Below are 20,170 nucleotides of genomic sequence, written 5' to 3' on the forward strand. Positions count from 1 at the left end.
TGTGTGTGTGTGTGTGTGTGTGTGTGTGTGTGTGTGTGTGTGTGTGTGTGTGTGTGTGTGTGTGTGTGTGTGTGTGTGTGTGTGTGTGTGTGTGTGTGTGTGTGTGTGTGTGTGTGTGTGTGTGTTCTCCTCATTCATCTCTCCCTCTACCACTCCTCTACCTCCTTCTCCTCATTCATCTCTCCCTCTACCACTCCTCTACTGTACCTCCTTCTCCTCCTTCATCTCTCCCTCTACCACTCCTCTACTGTACCTCCTTCTCCTCATTCATCACAGCACACCATTAATAACCCAGTTATACTCATCTACATGACACTCTACCATTACCCATATTCCTTAACATGGGGGGAGTTGGGCATAAAATCTCTCATTACACATGTAGTAAGTTGGCCTGCATGTGGAGAGTTGTAGCATTGAGTGGTTTATCAGCTAGTAGGTAAGCCAGTTTAGGCAGATTGGAGAAGAGCTTAGCCCCCATAGCAGAAAGAACACACAACAACATGACCTGGGGTGACACACACACACACTTGCGTCCGCACATACTATACACACAAATACAGGCACACACACTCTTTAGACCACCTAGCGAGACAGATGTAAGGTTCATGGTTTAATTCAGGTCTGTGTGGAATCCGCTGAGTGTGAGTGACAGTAGAGAGAAAGAGCACAGACATACTCTACAGATTACACCTAGCATCCCTTACGCACACCTACAGTACACACAGTATATACTCAGTCATTCACACTCAAATGTAGAAGAACATACACACACTCCAGACATAAACCAAATATGAAGAGGTGTTCATATCAACAGAACACACAGACACTAAAGACTAAATGAATGGTTTATGCATCTTCACACAGCAGATCAATTCAAGTTTAGCTAAACTAACAGAACATGGTTTCATGTGTTTAACTGACATGTTCCATCTCTATGATGGCACGTATGCCAGCCTCTAACCAAATGTCACCACAACACTACCAGCAACCAAGCCAGCGATCCCTGCTCGTGCACCAGAACCATGGCTTTGGTTGTCCGAGGCATCGGTATGTCAGGTCTCAGATCAGGAAGGGAATGTTAGTATCATGCTAACTTAGAAAATTTGCTACATATAGAAATATATATACAACTACACTGGATAGACCAGAACCTATAATAGTCTCTGCTTCTTACCTTGACCAGAAACATGTTGTAGCAGCACAGTGTCGAGTTTACTAAATCTATCTCTGTCTCTCATTCTTCTCCCATTCAGGAGTCACTGTTGGTAATGCTGCAAGAGGGAACCAGTAATCCAGTCTTAACCCTAACACTGATTACCAGTGTCCAGTCCACTGGGTCCATGTGGAAACGTAGAGTTTAAGTCTATAAGATGTAACCTTCTCCCAGTGATCTCCCATTCAGGAGAGGTAGTCTAGTGTTTCTTAGTCAGTGTTCCTCTAACTGCCACAGTGGCCTAAGTAATCCAGTGGGTAGACTAACCAAAAGTGACTGACTAAATGTTCTGGGTCAGATCATAATTCTGGCAGGCAACCCAAAGTCTGAATCAGGCCATGTTGATGACGGGTCAAAACCGGTCAGTACCTCTCAGTACCGGTCGGCTGATTTGGTGGGATCCAGTTATTCTGTTCTGCTGAGTCTGACTGACTGAGATCTGGAGAGTAGTATGTGTGTGTGTGTGTATGTCTCTGTGTGTGTGTGTTTCCCATAGTTTCCCTAATACAGAGACCTCTGGGGAAGTGTTGTTGTCAATATCAATATCAGCACCACTCAACAACCTCTTCACACAGTATAGAGTAGTACGGTGTTTGGAAAAGAGAGCAAACCCTTACAAAAAAAGATTGCATTTTTGAAACTGCAGTAAAAGTGCAGTAACTGCAGTCAACTGTGGTATTTTGGACACAGTAATAAAACAATAACTGCAGTTATACTGCACTGTACTGCAGTTAAACTGCACTCTGACTGCAATCCCTTTTCGTAGGGGAACGGCCTGATCTGCTCCTGTTTTCAGTCTAAAGCCTCTTAAGCACCTGTTAGTGTCTCAGGCCTCTTACTGATAATCAGACCCACTGGGTCAGTAGGGGTTACAGTCTGCTGTCCTGATAGGGACAAACTCACACCGATTCAGTGGGACTTTAGTCAGTGGAGGCTCAAACCTCCTCAGTGAATTTCATAAAAATAAAAACATTGAAACATTAAAAGAGTTAAAACTATGCTAAATATATTAATTTCAACAAATAATTGATTAAAACACATTGTTTTAATATGAAGGTCTACAGTAGTGTCACGGATCCCTCCGGAGTTTTCATTATGCACACCTGTCCCCTATTCCCACTGATTAGTACTTGTATAAGTGTGCCCTTTGGTTTCCATTGGGCTGTCCATTATTGTTACTATTTCCGTTGGTGCGTGTGAGTACCTGTGCTGTGTGTTTTGGCTTTCGTGCCATTGTGGATTGTACAGGTGATTACGGGTCACGTCCCGTGTGTTAATTATTGTGCGCGTGTGTTATTTATTCGAGATACTCCTCGCTCTTTTGTTTTGGTTTCAACCCTGTGTTTTGTTATGTGTTTGTGTCGTCTTCGACCCGTGCCTTTACACGGCACGCTGAAAATTTGGGGTATAATAAAAAACCCTATTACGCATTCCTGTGCCTGTCTTCGAATCATTTATGCCAGCATGACAAGTAGCCTCAACGGCAGTCTGTAGGCTACCACAAGGGTGTAGCCGAAGGACAGCTACCTTCTGTTCTCCTCTGGGTACATCAACTTCAATACAAAACCTAGGAGGCTTGTGGTTCTCACACCCTTTCATAGACTTACACAGTAATTATGACAACTTCCAGAGGACGTCCTCCAACCTATCAAAGCTCTTGCAGCATGAACTGACATGTTGTCCACCCAATGAAAGGATCAGAGGATAAATCTAGTACTGAACGCATACAGCTAGCTAGCACTGTAGTGCATGCAATATGGTGAGTAGTTGACTCAAAGAGAGAGAAAGAAGGCCTCCTGAGTGATCTAAGGCACTGCACCGCAGTGCTAGCTGTGCCACTAGAGAGCCTGGTTCGAGTCCAGGCTCTGTCGCAGGCGGCCACGATCGGGAGACCCATGGGGCGGTGCACAATTGGTCCAGCATCATTTGGGTTACGGGAGGGTTTGGCTGGCAGGGATGTTCTTGTCCCATCGCGCACTAATGACTCCTATGGCGCGCCGGGTGCAATGTACGCTGACACAGTTGTGCGGCTGGCTTCCAGGTTAAGTGGGCGTTGTGTCAAGAAGCAGTGCGGCTTGGCTGGGTTGTGTTTCGGAGGACACACGGCTCTCGACCTTCAACTCTCCCGAGTCCGTACAAGACAAGACCATAACTACCAATTGGATACCATGAAATTGGGGAGAGAAATGGGTAAAAAAAGAGAGAGAAAGACAACAACAAAAATCTTTAAAAATGAAGTAGAAGCTAGAGAGAGAGTTATATTATTATGTTATATGTATATATTTCACTTTAACTTACTTAGCTAGCAAATGCAGCTAGCTAGTTTAGCCTACTCTGTACTTAAACACGCGGCTCAAACAGTGAGGGATGCTATGTTACCTAGCTGGCTATGGCTATCCAACACTGGAACTCTTCCAAGTCAAGGTAAGCTTTTGGTTTTATTAATTTATTGCCACCTGGGCCCGCCGGTGTAACTGCTAAACTGATTGCTAACTGTACACTGTATTTTATGATGTACTGGTTTTATTAACGTGTTAGTTCTAGTAGCTATGTTGACTTGATGTTAGCTAATATGGTGACGAAGATGTAGGCTGTGTGTAAGTGGTTATGATATGAAGGTTTGGCTTGGAAATGTTTTTATTTGCCTGGTCAGACAGCTGATGTGTTGTGCACTGAAGTCCATAAGCGAAGGGAAAAGGTGAGAGGAGGAGAGCGTGTAGATATGTGGCGGTCGATGCCGTTTAATATGAGGGAGGACGATATTTTTTTTTACAGCATTGGATAACTGCATTCATATTCCATTCACCCAGCTCAATGTAACATCGATAGGTTTAGGCTACTATATGATACTCAAAGTTTCCCTTAATCCATCATGAGGTTGCTACAACCTAGCCTAAAAATAAAAGTTAACAACATAGGTGCACAGGTTGAGATACATTTTTGTAAACAAGGTGACAGACATTGACACATTCAATACTGCCTTGCACAATCTTGCCTGCATCTAGCTGATCTAGTGTGTAATCATTTGTCCAACAGTTGTAAATGAGAGTTTCTATTGTACAAATTCAGATATGTTTATCCCTGTTTTGTTCTGTTTGCTTCTGTTTAAGAAACGTTTTTCAACAGAATAGGCGAAATGAATACACCCTGAACACACGCAAACACAGTTCACTTTCATAGCAGCCAGATCGTTGTATAATTCCTTATCGCAGAAATGCCCTCTCCTCCTCTCACCTTTTCCCTTTGCTTGTGGACTTCAGTGCACAACACACCAGCTGTCACAGATTTTAGTATTATGTATTTTCTTGAATCAGCTATTGAGAGATATTGAGAGCTATTGCATGTTTCATTCTGAAGACACACCTCTCCCACCAATGCTGACCAAAGTTGATGGTTGGACACTTCTACCTGTGTACAGTGCATTCGGAAAGTATTCAGACCACTTTTTCCGCATTTTGTTACGTTACAGCCTTATTCTAAAATGGATTAAATAAAACAATGTCCTCATCAATCTACACACATCAATAATGACAAAGTGAAAACAGGTTTATAGAAATACCTTATTTACATAAGTATTCAGACTCTTTGCTATGAGAATCGAAATTGAACACAGGTGCATCCTGTTTCCATTGATCATCCTTCAGAGCAAAAACCAAGCCATGAGGTCCAAGGAATTGTCTGTAGAGCTCCGAGACAGGATTGTGTCGAGGCACAGATCTGGGAAAGGGTACAAAACATTTCTGCAGCATTGAAGGTCCCCAAATCACAGTGGCCTCCATCATTCTTAAATGGAATAAGTTTGGAACCACCAAGACTCTTCCTCTTCCCAGCCAAACTTTGCAATCGTGGAAGAGGGACCTTGGTCAGGGATGTGACCAAGAACTCAATGGTTACTCTGACAGAGCTCCAGAGTTCCTATGTGGAGATGGGAGAACCTTCCAGAAGGACAACCATCTCTGCAGCACTCCAACAATCAGGCCTTTGTGGTAGAGTGGCCAGACGGAAGCCACTTCTCAGTAAAAGGCACATGACAGTCTGCTTGGAGTTTGCCAAAAGGCATCTGACTCAGACCATGAGAAACAAGATTCTCTGGTCTGATGAAACCAAGATTGAATTCTTTGGCCTGAATGTCAAGCATCACATCTGGAGGAAACCTGGCACCATCCCTACGGTGATGCATGGTGGTGTTAGCATCATGCTGTGGTGATGTTTTTCAGTGGCAGGGACTGGGAGACTAGTCAGGATAGAGGGAAAGATGAACGGAGTACAAAGTACAAAGTACCTGCTCCAAAGTGCTCAGGACCTCAGACTGGTTCACCTTCCAACAGGACAACAACCCTAAGCACACAGCCAGGACAACGCAGGAGTTTCTGAATGTCCTTGAGTTGCCCAGTCAGAGCCTGTACTTTAACCCAATCAAACATCTCTGGAGAGACCTGAAAATAGCTCTGCAGCGGCGCTCCCCATCCAACCTGACAGAGCTTGAGAGAATCTGCAGAGAAGAATGGGAGAAACTCCCCAAATACAGGTGTGCTAAACTTGTACCGTCATACCCAAGAAGACTCGAGGATGTAATCGCTGTCAAAGGTGCTTCAACAAAGTCTTGAGTAAAGGGTCTGAATAATTATGCAAATGTTCTATTTCCAGTTTAAAAAAATTATACATTCGCAAAAAAAATCTAAAAACCTGTTTCTGCTTTGTAATTATGGGGTATTGTGTGTTGATTGATGAGGGAAAAAAATGATTTAATAAATTTTATTAATTGACTGTATCGTAACAAAATGTGGAAAAAGTGAAGGGATATGAATGCACTGTATCACCTTTTATTGTTGGATGGGGAGTTGAAAATGGAAATATGGAAGAGGAAGACGGGGAATTGCCAGTAACGATGAAGGAGAACCAGGAACTGCAGACACACAGTGATTCTGCTGAATTACCCTCTGCAGCAATCCTTTCTCGCTCTCTCTCTCTGTTTATTCGTGTGCGTGTATTTGCGTGTGTGTGTGCGTGCGCGTTTGTGTGTGCGTGTGTATGTCTGTCCATGTGTATATGTAGAAGGCTATAGTCAAATAAAATCAATTTGTTTTAGTCTTGTACACATCTTGTAGCATGTATAAAAGGTGTAGTAACCTACCAGCTCTCACAATCTCACATCAGAATTAGACATTAATCCATGTTTCTAATACATCAAATTTCGATTTGATTAAGGTTAGGGTTAAATTCAGGCAATAACAAAAAATCCTTAAGGTTAGGTTTTAACTCTGAATCATTAAGATAAGGTTTAAGGTTTGGGATAGGCTTAAAACAAAAATATCAAAACAACTTTTTATTGCTGATTTATCAAATCAAAGATTGCAAGTTTGAATCCAGCAACTCTTTGTTAAGGGTTTCAGTGACTTCATTAGCTGTGGTTGTTGATGGATGTATGGTTGAATCGTCAGCATACATGGACACACCTGCTTTGTTTAATTTCAGTGGTAGACCATTGGTAAAAATAGAAAAGAGTAGAAGGCCTAGAGAACTGCCCTGCGGTACACCACACTTTACATGTTTGACATTAGAGAAGCTTCCATTATAGAAAATATTATAGAGTTCTATTAGATAGATAGCTCTGAATCCACGATATGGCAGAGGTTGAAAAGCTATAAAAGTTTTCTCAATAACAGGTTATGGTCAGTAATATCGAAAGCTGCACTGAAATCTAACAGTACAGCTACCACAATCTTCTTATTATCAATTTCTTTCAACCAATCATCAGTCATCGGTGTCAGTGCAGTACAAGTTGAGTGCCCTTCTCTATAAGCATGCTGAAAGTCTATTGTTAATTTTTTAACAGTGAAATTGGCATTGTATTTGGTCAAACATCATTTTTCCCAACAGTTTGCTAAGAGCTGGCAGCAAGGTGATAGCTCTGCTGTTAGAATCACTGAAAGCTGCTTTACCACTCTTAGGTAGCGGAATTACTTTGGCTTCCCTACAGGCCTTCCATCTAGGCTCAGATATAAATTTGTAAGTTGCTCTGGATAAGAGCGTCTGCTAAATGACTTAAATGTAAATGTAAATATAAAGATATGACAGATAGGAGTGGCCATGGAGTGAACTACCATCCTCAGTGGCTTTCTATCTAAGTTGTCAATGCTGGAAGGTTTGTCATTATTGATCGATAACAATCATTTCCCCACGTCTCCCACACTGACTTTACAAAATTCAAACTTACAATGATTTTGTTTTGATATTGTTTTTTTATGCATGAGTACGATGGCTCACTGCTCATCGTAATCATTAAAATAAATTATATAATTGATCTTGCCTTTATAATAGAGTTTCTTCTTATTTATGTTGAGTTAAGTCACATAATTTCTCAATTTGCAGTAAGTCAGCCAGTCAGATGTGCAGCCAGACTTATTAGCCACTCCCATTGCCCCATCTCTTTCAACCATAGAGTTTTTCAATTCCTCATCAATCCATGGAGCCTCATCAGTTCATCCACATGAGAGTCACAGCAAAATATTTTGTATGATCTCTTATACACTGTTTTAGGTCCAGCTTTTTAAACTTTGGCTTTCCTAGATGTAGCCACTATATTGTGATCACTGCATCCAATTGCTACTGAAAAAGCTTTAGAACAAGTTCTACAGTATTAGTAAAAATGTGATCAATACATTCTGGATGATCTTGTTCTTGTAGTGTTTGTAAACACCCTGGTAGGTTGATTAATAACCTGAACCAGATTACAGGAACTGATTACAGTGAGAAGCGTCCTCTTGAGCGGACAGCTTGATGAAAACCAGTCAATATTCTGGTCCCCAAGAAAGTAGACCTCTCTGTTTACATCACATATACTATCAAGCATTTCACCCACATTATTTAGATACCGACTGTTAGCACTTGGTGGCTTATAGCAACACCCCAAAAGAAAATGCTTTAGATGTGCCAGGTGAACCTGCAACCACAACACTTAAATAAGACTTGGCATACGATCTTCTCTAAGCATTACAGGGATATGGCTGTGAATATAAGCAACACCTCCCCCATAAGCATTCCTGTTTCTTCTAATGATGTTATATCCTTGTACTGCTACTGCTGTATTATCAAATTAATTATCTAAGTGAGTCGCAGAAATGGCTAATATATGTATGTTATCTGATAGCAAGTTATTGATTTCATTAACCTTATTTCTAAGGCTACATATATTAATATGGGCTGTTTTCAGCTCTTTCCTGGGTAGCTTATCAGAGATAGACACAATACGGAAAATAGCAAACAAAGCAAGACAAAAAGAAAATACAGCAGTCCATTAATCAGTTGGTGTGTGTAAGTGTGTGTGTACTGCGGGGTTGAAGCTACGAACCCATGGGCTTGGCTTGCTCATCCCTTCCAGACTTTTTGGAAGGAGGGTGGACAATGAGCCTGTTATAGCGGATGTTAACAATATCCCCACGTGCTCTGGCAGCTTTCCTGGCTGGGATCAGTTCTTTCCTCTTCTGGCATACAGCTTCAGGATTGTCCTTATTGAGGAAGATGTACGTTTTTCTCAAGTTCTTGGCTCTTTTCATAACAGCTACCTTGTCCTTGAACCTCAGGAACTTGACGACTATCGGCCTGGGCCTGTCACCTGGGCCTGTCACCTGGGCCTGTCACCTGGGCCGGTGGTGGGTTTTCCAGTCCTGTGGGCACGCTTGACCTCAATCTCCTGTGGTCCATCTTCAGTGATTCCGAGATCATTTCCCTCACTTTGTCTTCAGACTCCATCCAGGTTTCGTGGCGATTCTGCAACTCTGTCCACAACCCTGTTGTTCAGCCTTGATTGTCCCTTGAGATAATCTGATTTCTCCTTCATTGTTATCATGGATTCACATACAGAACTGATATACTCTCTAAATGACTTAGGGATTGTTGTCATCTTGCCATTCTCCTGTTTAAACTCATTGAGCTGACCCTGGGAGAACTTCAAACTGTTCATCTGATCCTGGACATCTCTGGTCAGGTCGTCCATTATTTTATTAGTTGACTCCACCAGTATTTGGACACAACACTTGAAGCTATTTTCTTGTTGTTGTAACAACTGCTTGTAGAACTCTTTTTGTTTGTTTAATAGATCCTTCACCTGTGATAGAGGGACATCACTGTTCTCAATGGTACTCCTGCTGGCTTTGGTCTTTGTCATGGTAGCAACGTAGGTTACTCTGTTACTCCTCGCAGTTACAGACATGGCAGGTCGCAGGGAATATTAAAAACAACAACAACCAGCAGGGATCTAGACAGCCAAAAGCCCTTGGCAGATCCTTAAGCCCAATCGCCATCTCCGTCCACAATGCTGAAGCTTACTTGAAGGTAACAGCGCTCACTGTTGCCCCTGGTTTCCACGTCATCTCCCGACGTCTTCAGACATGGATGGACGTCAAATACTGACTTGTATCCCTGACTTTTATTACGGGTGACCTGGCTGGAAATGCTTGCGTGCTATCTAACTCAACATAGCAGTACAAAATAATAATCAAATTATAAATAAAATATAACAAGTAATTAGAGGAAGGTAGTAATTATAGTAACAAGACTGATAGGTACACAATAGGATATACAGTGTAAATTATGAATATGCCAAGTTTGACCGTGTTACAAACATAAAGTGGGTTGCATATTGGTCACACAGTCGTATATAATAGAACAGCAGCATTAACTGTGCGTGAGTATGTGTGTTTGTGCTTGTACGTGTGTGTTGATGTACGGTTTTGTGTGTCTGCTTGTGTGTAAGGGTTTGATGTGTGGCGAGTCAGTGCAAACAGTCTCTAATGTGCAGATATTGTCCTTCGTCATATGAGGAGAGGAGGGTAAGGTTTCCTCCCTCACTACCTCATCCCTACTGCAGTGGAGGTCACCTTTATGTGAAGTCACGCACGTGCACGCGAAGTCACACCACACACCACACACACACACACACACACACAACACCACCACACACAACACACACACACACACACACACACACACACACACACACACACACACACACACACACACACACACCACACACACACACCTGCAAACACAGACCTTTGCCACCTTTTTGCCACCTTTTCTAACTCGGTCAGTGATAAACGACTATGTCTCTTTCTGCCCTACATACACGCAAGCACAACTCTCACTTGTGTGTGTGTAGGCAGTGAGCAGACAGAGAGTGTATGTGTGTAAGGCAGTGAGCAGACAGAGTGCGACGGGGCATATTTCTGAGGCTGGTAGAAAGGTACAGAGTGAGTCACGCTCCTGCATTTTCTGCCCCAGTAAACTTAGCCCACATAAACACACTCAGACTTTCAGGGTACAATAACTACATCGCCTGTTTTTCTAACACTAATATACAAGTTTGAACTCTGCCTATGACTAAGAAAATACAGAACTCAGTACAGCTACATAATCCATAGCCTGGACACATACACTATCACATACACTATCACACACACTATCACACACACTATCACACACCACTATCAACACACTATCACACACACTATCATATACACTATACATATACACTATCACACACACTATCATATACATATCACATACACTATCACATACACTATCACATACACACTATCACATACACTATCACACACACTATCACACACTATCACATACACTATCACCACACTACTATACTATCATATACACTATCACTACACATCATCATACACTATCACACACACTATCATATACACTATCACATACACTATACAATAACACTATCACATACACACTATCACACACACTATCACAACACAATCACGCAAACTATCCACACACCTATCACACACACTATACACCACTATCACATACACTATCACACACACTATCAACTACACTATCACACACACTATCACATATACACTATGCACATACCACATCAATACACATACACTATCACATACACTATCACACACACTATCACATACACTATCACACACACTGTCACACACACAATCACACACACTATCACACACACTATCACATACACTATCACACACACTATCACACACACTCACCCTCCCGAGACACACACACACAGGCTACCCCCGACCCAAACTTGGGTCGTGTGTGTTTAAACACGTGTTCAATGGTAAAATTTTGATGAACATGTTACATATTTAATCCGTATTTAGACGGGAAGGATCATAGAGGGAAATGGAGTAAACATGATGCTAACCCCAGGGGGTCCAGAGGAACATGGGAGAGCAGGGTTAACAGGAGGGAGAGAGACTGTCTGTCCCATATTCCTATCATATCTCTATCATTCCCCCATCTTTATCGATCCTAAAAGGATCTGTTGGCTGTCATAATGCCACTGCAGCCCCTATCACTATCACTGTCTGAATAGAATAGAATAAACTGGACATTCATTTTCTCCTTCAAAACTCTACCAACATCTCTGTCAGGCCCACACTGCCCAGTGCCCACACCTGTACACACCTATCAGTCATACAAAACAACACCCCCTCCCCAAAAGATAATACCCCCCCAATTCAAACTATAAAGCTTGTGCACCTGTACCCCAAGCCTCCCAGCCCTAAGGCACAGTGAGGAGACACACCTGATTTACCCTGTGAGAGGATGCAGCTCCCCCTCAGTCAACAACTGAATCATCACGTTTTGTCACCAAAGCCCCTGTGACCTGTATGCTCTAGTCGGCTGGCCCTCGCTACATATTCGTCACTAGACCCCCTGGCTCCGGGTCATCTATAAGTCTATGCTAGGTAAAGCTCCGCCTTATCTCAGCTCACTGGTCACTTGAACTTGTTCTCAACTAGCTTACCTGGTTAAATAAAGGTGAAATATATTATTTTTATTAAAAATCACGACATCAATGCTCCATCTCACCACTATCCATCAGCTCAATCAATCAATCAATCAATCAATCAATCAATCAATCAATCAATCAATCAATCAATCAATCAATCAATCAATCAATCAATCAAATGTATTTATAAAGCCCTTGCAATACATCAGCTGATTTCACAAAGTGCTGACAAACCAGCCTAAACAAAAACCCCAAAAACAGCCAAGCAATGCACTGAAGAAAGCTTACCAATCCAATCTCTTTCTCAAGAATCGCAATGACTAGAACCCAACCCACAAACCCTGCTTGAACCCATACACGTCTATACACCCCAGAGTTTGAAACCTGTTAACGTTACCCTGCTGTATGAACCATGTCCTAACGTTACCCTTCATATTGAAACATATGTCCTAACGTTACACCTGCACCTGTATTTGAAACCATTGTCCTAACGTTACGCCGCCTACTGGAAACTGTCATAAACGCTACATAACACGGTTACCTCGTCGCTAGATATATGAAACCATCGTCCCTAACGTTACCCTGCGTAAGAATTGAAACCATTGTCTAACGTTACCCTGCTGTACTGAAACCATTGTCCTAACGTTAACCCTGCCAATGTATTAGAACCTATTGTCCTACACGTTTACCCTGCATGCTAGTATGAAACCTTGTCCTAAACGTTACCCTGCTGTATTGAAACCATTGTCTAACGTTACCACTGCTGTATTAAACCTTGTCCTAACGTTACCCTGCTGTATTGAAACCATTGTCCTAACGTTACCCTGCTGTATTGAAACCATTGTCCTAACGTTACCCTGCACTGTACTGAAACCATTGTCCTAACGTTACCCTGCTGTATTGAACCACTTGGTCCTAACGTTACCCTGCTGTATTGAAACCGTTGTCCTAACGTTACCCTGCTGTATATGAAACCATGTTCCTAACGTTACACCCTGCTACTACTGAAACCGATTGTCTAACGTTACACCTGCCTGTACTGAAACCATTGTCCTAACGTTACCCTGCTGTATTGAAAACATTGTCCTAACGTTACCCTGCTGTACTGAAAAAACCTTGTCCTAACGTTACCCTGCTGTACTGAACTGCCACTACCCTCTGTACTGAAACCATTGTCCTAACGTTACCCTGCCTGTACTGAAACCTTTCCTAACGTTACCCTGCTGTACTGCGAAACCGCTTGTCCTAACGTTACCCTGCCTGTACTGAAACCTTGTCCTAACGTTACCTGCCTGTACTGAAACCATTGTCCTAACGTTACCCTGCTGTACTGAAACCATTGTGCCTAACGTTACCCTGCTGTATTGAAACCATTGTCCCTAACGTTACCCTGCTGTATTGAAACCTTGTCCTAACGTTACCCTGCTGTATTGAAACCATTGTCCTAACGTTACCCTGCCTGACCCTATTGAAACCATTGTCTAACGTTACCCTGCTGTATGAAAACCATTGTCCTAACGTTACCCTGCTGTACTAGAAACATTGTCCTAACGTTACCCTGCTGTATGAAACCATGTCCTAACGTTACCCTGCTGTATTGAAACCGTTGTCCTAACGTTACCCTGCTGTATTGAAAACCTGTCCTAACGTTACCCTGCTGTACTTGAAACCATTGTCCTAACGTACCCTGCTGTACTGAAACCATTGTCCTAAACGTTACCCTGCTGGTTTACTGAAACTTGTCCTAACGTTACCCTACTGCTATTGCCAAACCAGTTGTCCTACACGTTACCCTGCTGTACTGAAACCATGTGCCCTAACGTTCACCTCTGCTACTGAAAACCATTGTCCTAACGTTACCCTGCTGTACTGAAACCATTGTCCTAACGTACCCTGTTCTGTTATTGAAACCATTGTCCTAACGTTACCCTGCTGTACTGAAACCATTGTCCTAACGTTACCCTGCTGTACTGAGGACCAAAGCCCAGAGAGAAACAGGGAGAGGAGAAAGGAAGCGGACGGAGAGACTGGGGGAAGGAGGAGCCAGGAGGAACAGGGGGAAGGGGTCAGAGCTAGTAGAGAGGGGGGGGGGGGTTGAGTCCAGTGTCTCTCCAGTAGACAGGCCTGTCAATCTGTCACTAACACACCCTGTAATTATTATTCAACATACAGACTATAACATATGCTACACTCTCTCTACTGCTCATCTCTCCTCTTCTCTGTCCCCTCACTCCATCCCGTATATTTCTCTTTTTATCCCTCTCTTATAGCATATGCTGCACATTCACAGCAGGGGGGGCAGGCAGAGGTCATCAATTAAACATGCAGTAGCCACACACACACACACACACCTGGTCTCCCTGTTAGTTGCCCTGTCATATAGACAGTATAATGACAGATGTGTGTATGTGTGTGTGTGTATGTATTAGGGGAGAGATATCCAATAAAAAGCTGTGTTTATTGGGGCCAAACGGGGAATCCACTGGGAGACACAGGACCACAGCTCATTAGGAAGTCTGAGCTGAATACAGAGGAAGACCAGGTGATTCCCATTAAACAGCACACTCTACTGGTCAGCATTTGAACTGCTGCTGAGGAGAGAACGGACCTTTAGAGGACAAAGACTCAAATATATTTATACCTTAGGAAGACACAACAAGACGTACCTGAACTCAGACATCATTACAGTGAAACTTTTGGCCTTGATGTGGAGACAATGTTGACAATTTATTTTTTCTGCATGAATATGTGTGTGTGTGTGTGTATGTGTGTATGTTGCAACTAATACTACAGCTAATGACCTAGCATCACTGCCTCTAGGAGAGTATGTATCACGTGGTCCCGTGTGGCTCAGTTGGTAGAGCATGGCGCTTGCAACGCCAGGGTTGTGGGTTCATTCCCCACTGGGGGACCAGGATGAATATGTATGAACTTTCCAATTTGTAAGTCGCTCTGGATAAGAGTGTCTGCTAAATGACTTAAATGTAAAATGTATCACACAGCTGTATTTTAATAACTAAAAATACACACAAACAATAGTAATTCACACACGCAGGCACACACACACACACAAACAATTAACTGACAGCTGCTGTGATACATAAATGTGATATGTGCTATGTTTAGTTGTTCTACGTGGCAGTAATGACAGAGCATAGAGGGTCACCGATACACTTAGAGACATGTAATTGCTCCTCTGAGAAGGGACTAATTCAGTGTAATGGGACTGCTCAAAACACTGTAAAAAAACTATTTCAACTAAATATTATTAAGTAACTTGTTCCACAGGATATTTTTTTTTACTAAACTTTTTGGGCAAATTGTTACCTGAAAATGTTTAGTTGGCCCAAACTTAGCTACAGCTAAAATTCAGTCAATTTAAAATTATGTGTTTGCTCAAATTGGCTCGTATGTTCATTCAACTGCAAATTATTATTTGCCGATCTTAACCCCCCCAAAAGGCTGTGGAACTACACTGAACAAAAATATAAACGCAACATGTAAAGTGTTGGTCCCATGTTTCATGAGCTGAAATAAAAGATCCCAGAAATGTTCCATATGCACAAAAATATTATTTCTCTCAAATCTTGTGATCAAATTAGTTTACATTCCTGTTAGTGAGCATTTCTCCTTTTCCAAGATAATCCATCCACCTGACAGGTGTGGCATTTGAAGAAGCTGATTAAAAAGCATGATCATTACACAGATGCAACTTGTGCTGGGGACAATAAAAGGCCACTTTTTAAAATGTGAGGTTTTGTCACACAACACAATGCCACAGATGTCTCAGGTTTTGAGGGAGTGTGCAATTGGCATGCTGACTGCAGGAATGTCCACCAGAGCTGTTGCCAGAGAATTTAATGTTCATTTCTCTAACATAAGCCTCTTCCAACACATTTTAGAGAATTTGGCAGTACATTCAACTGGTCTGACAACTGCAGTATGGCATCGTGTGGGCAATCGGTTTGTGAACAGGGTGGGGTTATGGTATGGGGAAGCATAAGCTATGGACAATGAACATAATTGCATTTTTTTGATGACAATTTGAATGCACAGAGACACTGTGACAAGATCCTGAGGCCCATTGTCGTGCCATTAATGTGCCGCCATTACCTCATGTTTCAGCATGATAATGCACGGCCCCATGTCTCAAGGATCTGTATAGAATTCCTGGAAGCTGAAAATGTCCCAGTAATTCCATTGCCTGCATACTCACCAGACATGTCACCCATTGAGCACGTTTGGGATGCTCTGGATTCAACGTGTACTGCAGAGTGTTCCAGATCCCGCCAATATCCAGCAACTTCGCACAGCCATTGAAGAGGAGTGGGACAACATTCCACAGGCCACAATCAACAGCCGTATCATCTCTATGCGATGGAGATGTGTCGAGCTGCATGAGGCAAATGGTGATCCACGCCCTTACCATTTTTATTAAGGTATCTGTGACCAACAGATGCATATCTGTTTTCCCAGTCTTGTGAAATCCATAGATTAGGGCCTAATGAATTTATTTCAATTGACTGATTTCCATATATGAACTGTAATTGTTTTCAAAGTACATATTTGACACACATGATTATATTGTGCATGTTCATTTACCAGTAGTTGTTATACAACATGTCCTTACCTGGGATTTGAACTCACAATGTATTGGTTCACAGCCTTCCATTCTTCCTGATACTCCACCATGTCTGTGTTTATAACTGATTTAACCTGTATTGTTACACTTTGCACTTCAAAGTAAATCTCAGCTCTGTTAAAAGTACATTCAAGAAAAACTATTTTTATGATCATGGCGATTAAGGAGTAACATGAAAAATAGTAATATGCCCCAACCACATTACACACATTACACATTACAACAACTACACAGAAAAAACTAAATTGCTTAAATAAGTAAATAAAATCAAAGATGAGAGAATAGTCAGATTAACTGATAAATGACACAGACATGTTGGCGTAGCAGGAAGATCAGAAAGGCATCAACCAAGAGGTTGTAAGTTCAAATCCCAGATAAGAACATGCTTGAATAATAATTACTGTGTAAATGAACATGCACAATGCAATCTTGTGGGTCAAATATGTAAGTTGAAAATATTGTATGTTAAAAGCACTGCATTTGTGACCAGTTGTTTAGTTACAATCATTTATAGTTAAATTAACATATGAGACAAGTTGACAGTATTTTTGCCAGTTTTCTCAAGTCTGGGTAAGTTTGTCCACCTAACACTTGGACTGAAAAGTTAAGTAAAAGTACTAAAAGGCTGTGGAACCAGTTACTTAATAATAAGTAGTTGAAACAACACAATCTTTGGGTGTTTTTCTTTACAGTGCAGATGGGTAGAGGAGACGTAATGGATACCAATCTGGAAACCACAGCTCTACATTTATCAGGTACAGTATCTGAGCTCTGGAGTGGAAGGGAAAATACAGAATCTCAATCTCATTTTCAATTCGATTTTGTATAGAATCATTAGAATGTTTAGATAGAGTGCTCTAAACTGAACGTTACATTTATGTGTGAATATTCCGTATCTCTATCCTAATGTAGTCCAGTTTTACATATCCAACTACCGGACATATCCATATCTATTAAACTATCCAGTGTTCCTTCTTCTCGAATCCTCAGAGTTCCCAATAAGAGCAATGGGATTATAGCTGCTAGCAAGGAGAGCTGAGTGTCATGGACCACTGCATTGGAACACCCTCCCACCACGATTCCCTGATCCTCCAGCCCAACACCTACAGCTCCTCCCCTCCTCTCCTTCCTTTTCAGGTCCAGCCCTGCAGCTAGTTTAACATTATCCTTCACATACATAAATACTACACTATTGTATGCTAGTGAGGATGGAGAGACTGAAAGTCCTCAAAGCTCATTCTGTCCCCATTCAGCTCAGGATTTGATACCAACTGCTGCAGTATGGGACTGCTTTCTATTATGCATTGACGGATTGGGAACAGAAAATGTGCCGGGCCCATACACAGGCACATTTTTTACCTCGAGGAACCCCATTATTAGTCAAATAATTATAGTTTTGTGCAAAACCCTCAATTTCAACAGGCTCAGTAGGCTTAAGAGTGGCGCAGCAGTCTAAGGCACTGCATCTCAGTGCAAGAGGTGTCACTAAAGTCCCTGGTTCGATTCCAGGCTGAATCACATCCGGCCGTGATTGGGAGTCTCATAGGGTGGCACACAATTTGCCCAGCATTGTTCGGATTTGGCTGGGGTAGGCCGTCATTTTAAATAAGAATTTGTTCTTAACTGACTTGCCTAGTCAAATAAAATACAAATAAAAAAAGATAGACCAGCCCATCTGGCATTTGCCAGAACTGCCGCATGGCTAGTCCGTCCCTGGATGTACAGTATGTATGTCCATCTGTCTACAGTTCTCATAAGTGCAGGGTAAATGTGGAAGGTAGTGGTGTGTGAGTTGAGTACTGTTCTGGATGTGTGTGAGATCAATTTCTCCTCTGCTGCATTGGGCAGCAGTGTATGCAAATTATGAATTCGTTATTTGTGCACTTAAGCATAAAAACTGCAGTTGCAAATGCAGTGTATGCTAATATCGCACTCTGCATAAGGATTACAGTGACTGAACACTGAAAAAGGTGCACTACAATGTGTGTTTGTGCGCATGTCAGCAACTTGATTTCACAATATTAATATTGTCTGAAAATACAAAATATTCTCAGATTTGCAAAACAACATGCAATCAAGGTTAGCAACAGAGTTTATTTTGAGTCTTGCTGTCCTTCTCGTCAGTGTCAGGACATTGTCACCAGGCAAAAAGATCCTAAAACGGTTCAGAGACATTCCAGGGGTTACATGCATCAAATATGCTATATTTAACAGTTTCTGCCAGGATGAGAAACCCACCTAAAATAACATTGGGCTGCATTTAGAATTTTAACAGTCCATGCATTTCTGTTTGTGTCTGGGTCAGAGATTGAGGAGGACAGACGAGGGGATGCTACCAGTGGTGATGACTGCGTGGGCAGACACAGGGTGAGTTCAAGAGTCGCAGGAGAAAGGAGGAGAGAGGGAGGAGAGAGGGAGGAGAGGAGAGGAGAGAGGGAGGTAGAGCAGAGGATTTGATGAGGATGAAAGAGTGTAAAGAACGGGTGATGGGGTGAGGTTGGAATAGAGAGGAGGAATGGTAAAGGTGGTGAGTTTACCACGTGACTTAAATGACTTAAATGTGAGGAAGGGGGAGAGTAGAGGATTTGATGATGAAGGAACGGAGAAAGGGAGGATAAGAATACTGTAGGTGATTGGTGGAAGGGGTGAAGGTTGTGTGGAGGGAGGAGAGCATGGAGCTATAGGAGGAAGAGAGGAGAGGATTGTGTCAAAAGGGGTGGAAGATAAGAGATGATATAATTCTCTTTCTGAAGGTGTGTGTGTGTGTGTGTGTGTGTGTGTGTGTGTGTAATAGCGTGTCCAGGCTCTGTAGACTGTGTGATAGGGTGATGTATGACACCTGCTATAAGCAGGGCTGACCTCTCTATTGGAGAGGTAACCCACCGGTGACAACACTAGTCCACTCCTCGTTCATCAACTTTATATGTGTGTGTGTTTATATGCATAGTTCTGATACAGTACATGTCCAGTGATGTCTTCAAATCATTACCCCCAGCTTCCCCATCCACCAGCATCCCCCGTACCCCCTGAACCTTCATCCCCCATCCTGAAAATAATAAAAAGACCTAGAACTGATTGCAACCAATAAAGCAGAACATTTGGTCACAGTGTTTCCATGACAACCTCTAACATTAAGCACGTCATTGGTTCGCTCATTCTGTTGATCTGTGGCACACACAGAGACCTAGTAGAGATCAGAGATTGTGTGTGTGTGTGTGTGTGTGTGTGTGTGTGTGTGTGTGTGTGTGTGTGTGTGTGTGGATTTAGGAACCAAGTGCAAGGCGAAAGAAAACCAGCAGACAGTAATGTGGTAGTGATGTGAGAGAGCTGTGATCAGTAGGAGGCCATGTGACTGACTGATCCTCAGTCTGTATCTGTTTGATGCTGCAGCTACGTGACTCTGCTCTCTACTGTGTCTGTCTGGAAGCAGCATGGCACTGCAGGTCTCTCTCTCTCTCCTCTCTCACAACACAACACTACCACACACACACACACACACACACACACACACACACACACA

This window comes from Salvelinus sp. IW2-2015, linkage group LG26 (assembly GCF_002910315.2).
Source record: "Salvelinus sp. IW2-2015 linkage group LG26, ASM291031v2, whole genome shotgun sequence".
Taxonomy (NCBI): Eukaryota; Metazoa; Chordata; class Actinopteri; order Salmoniformes; family Salmonidae; genus Salvelinus; species Salvelinus sp. IW2-2015.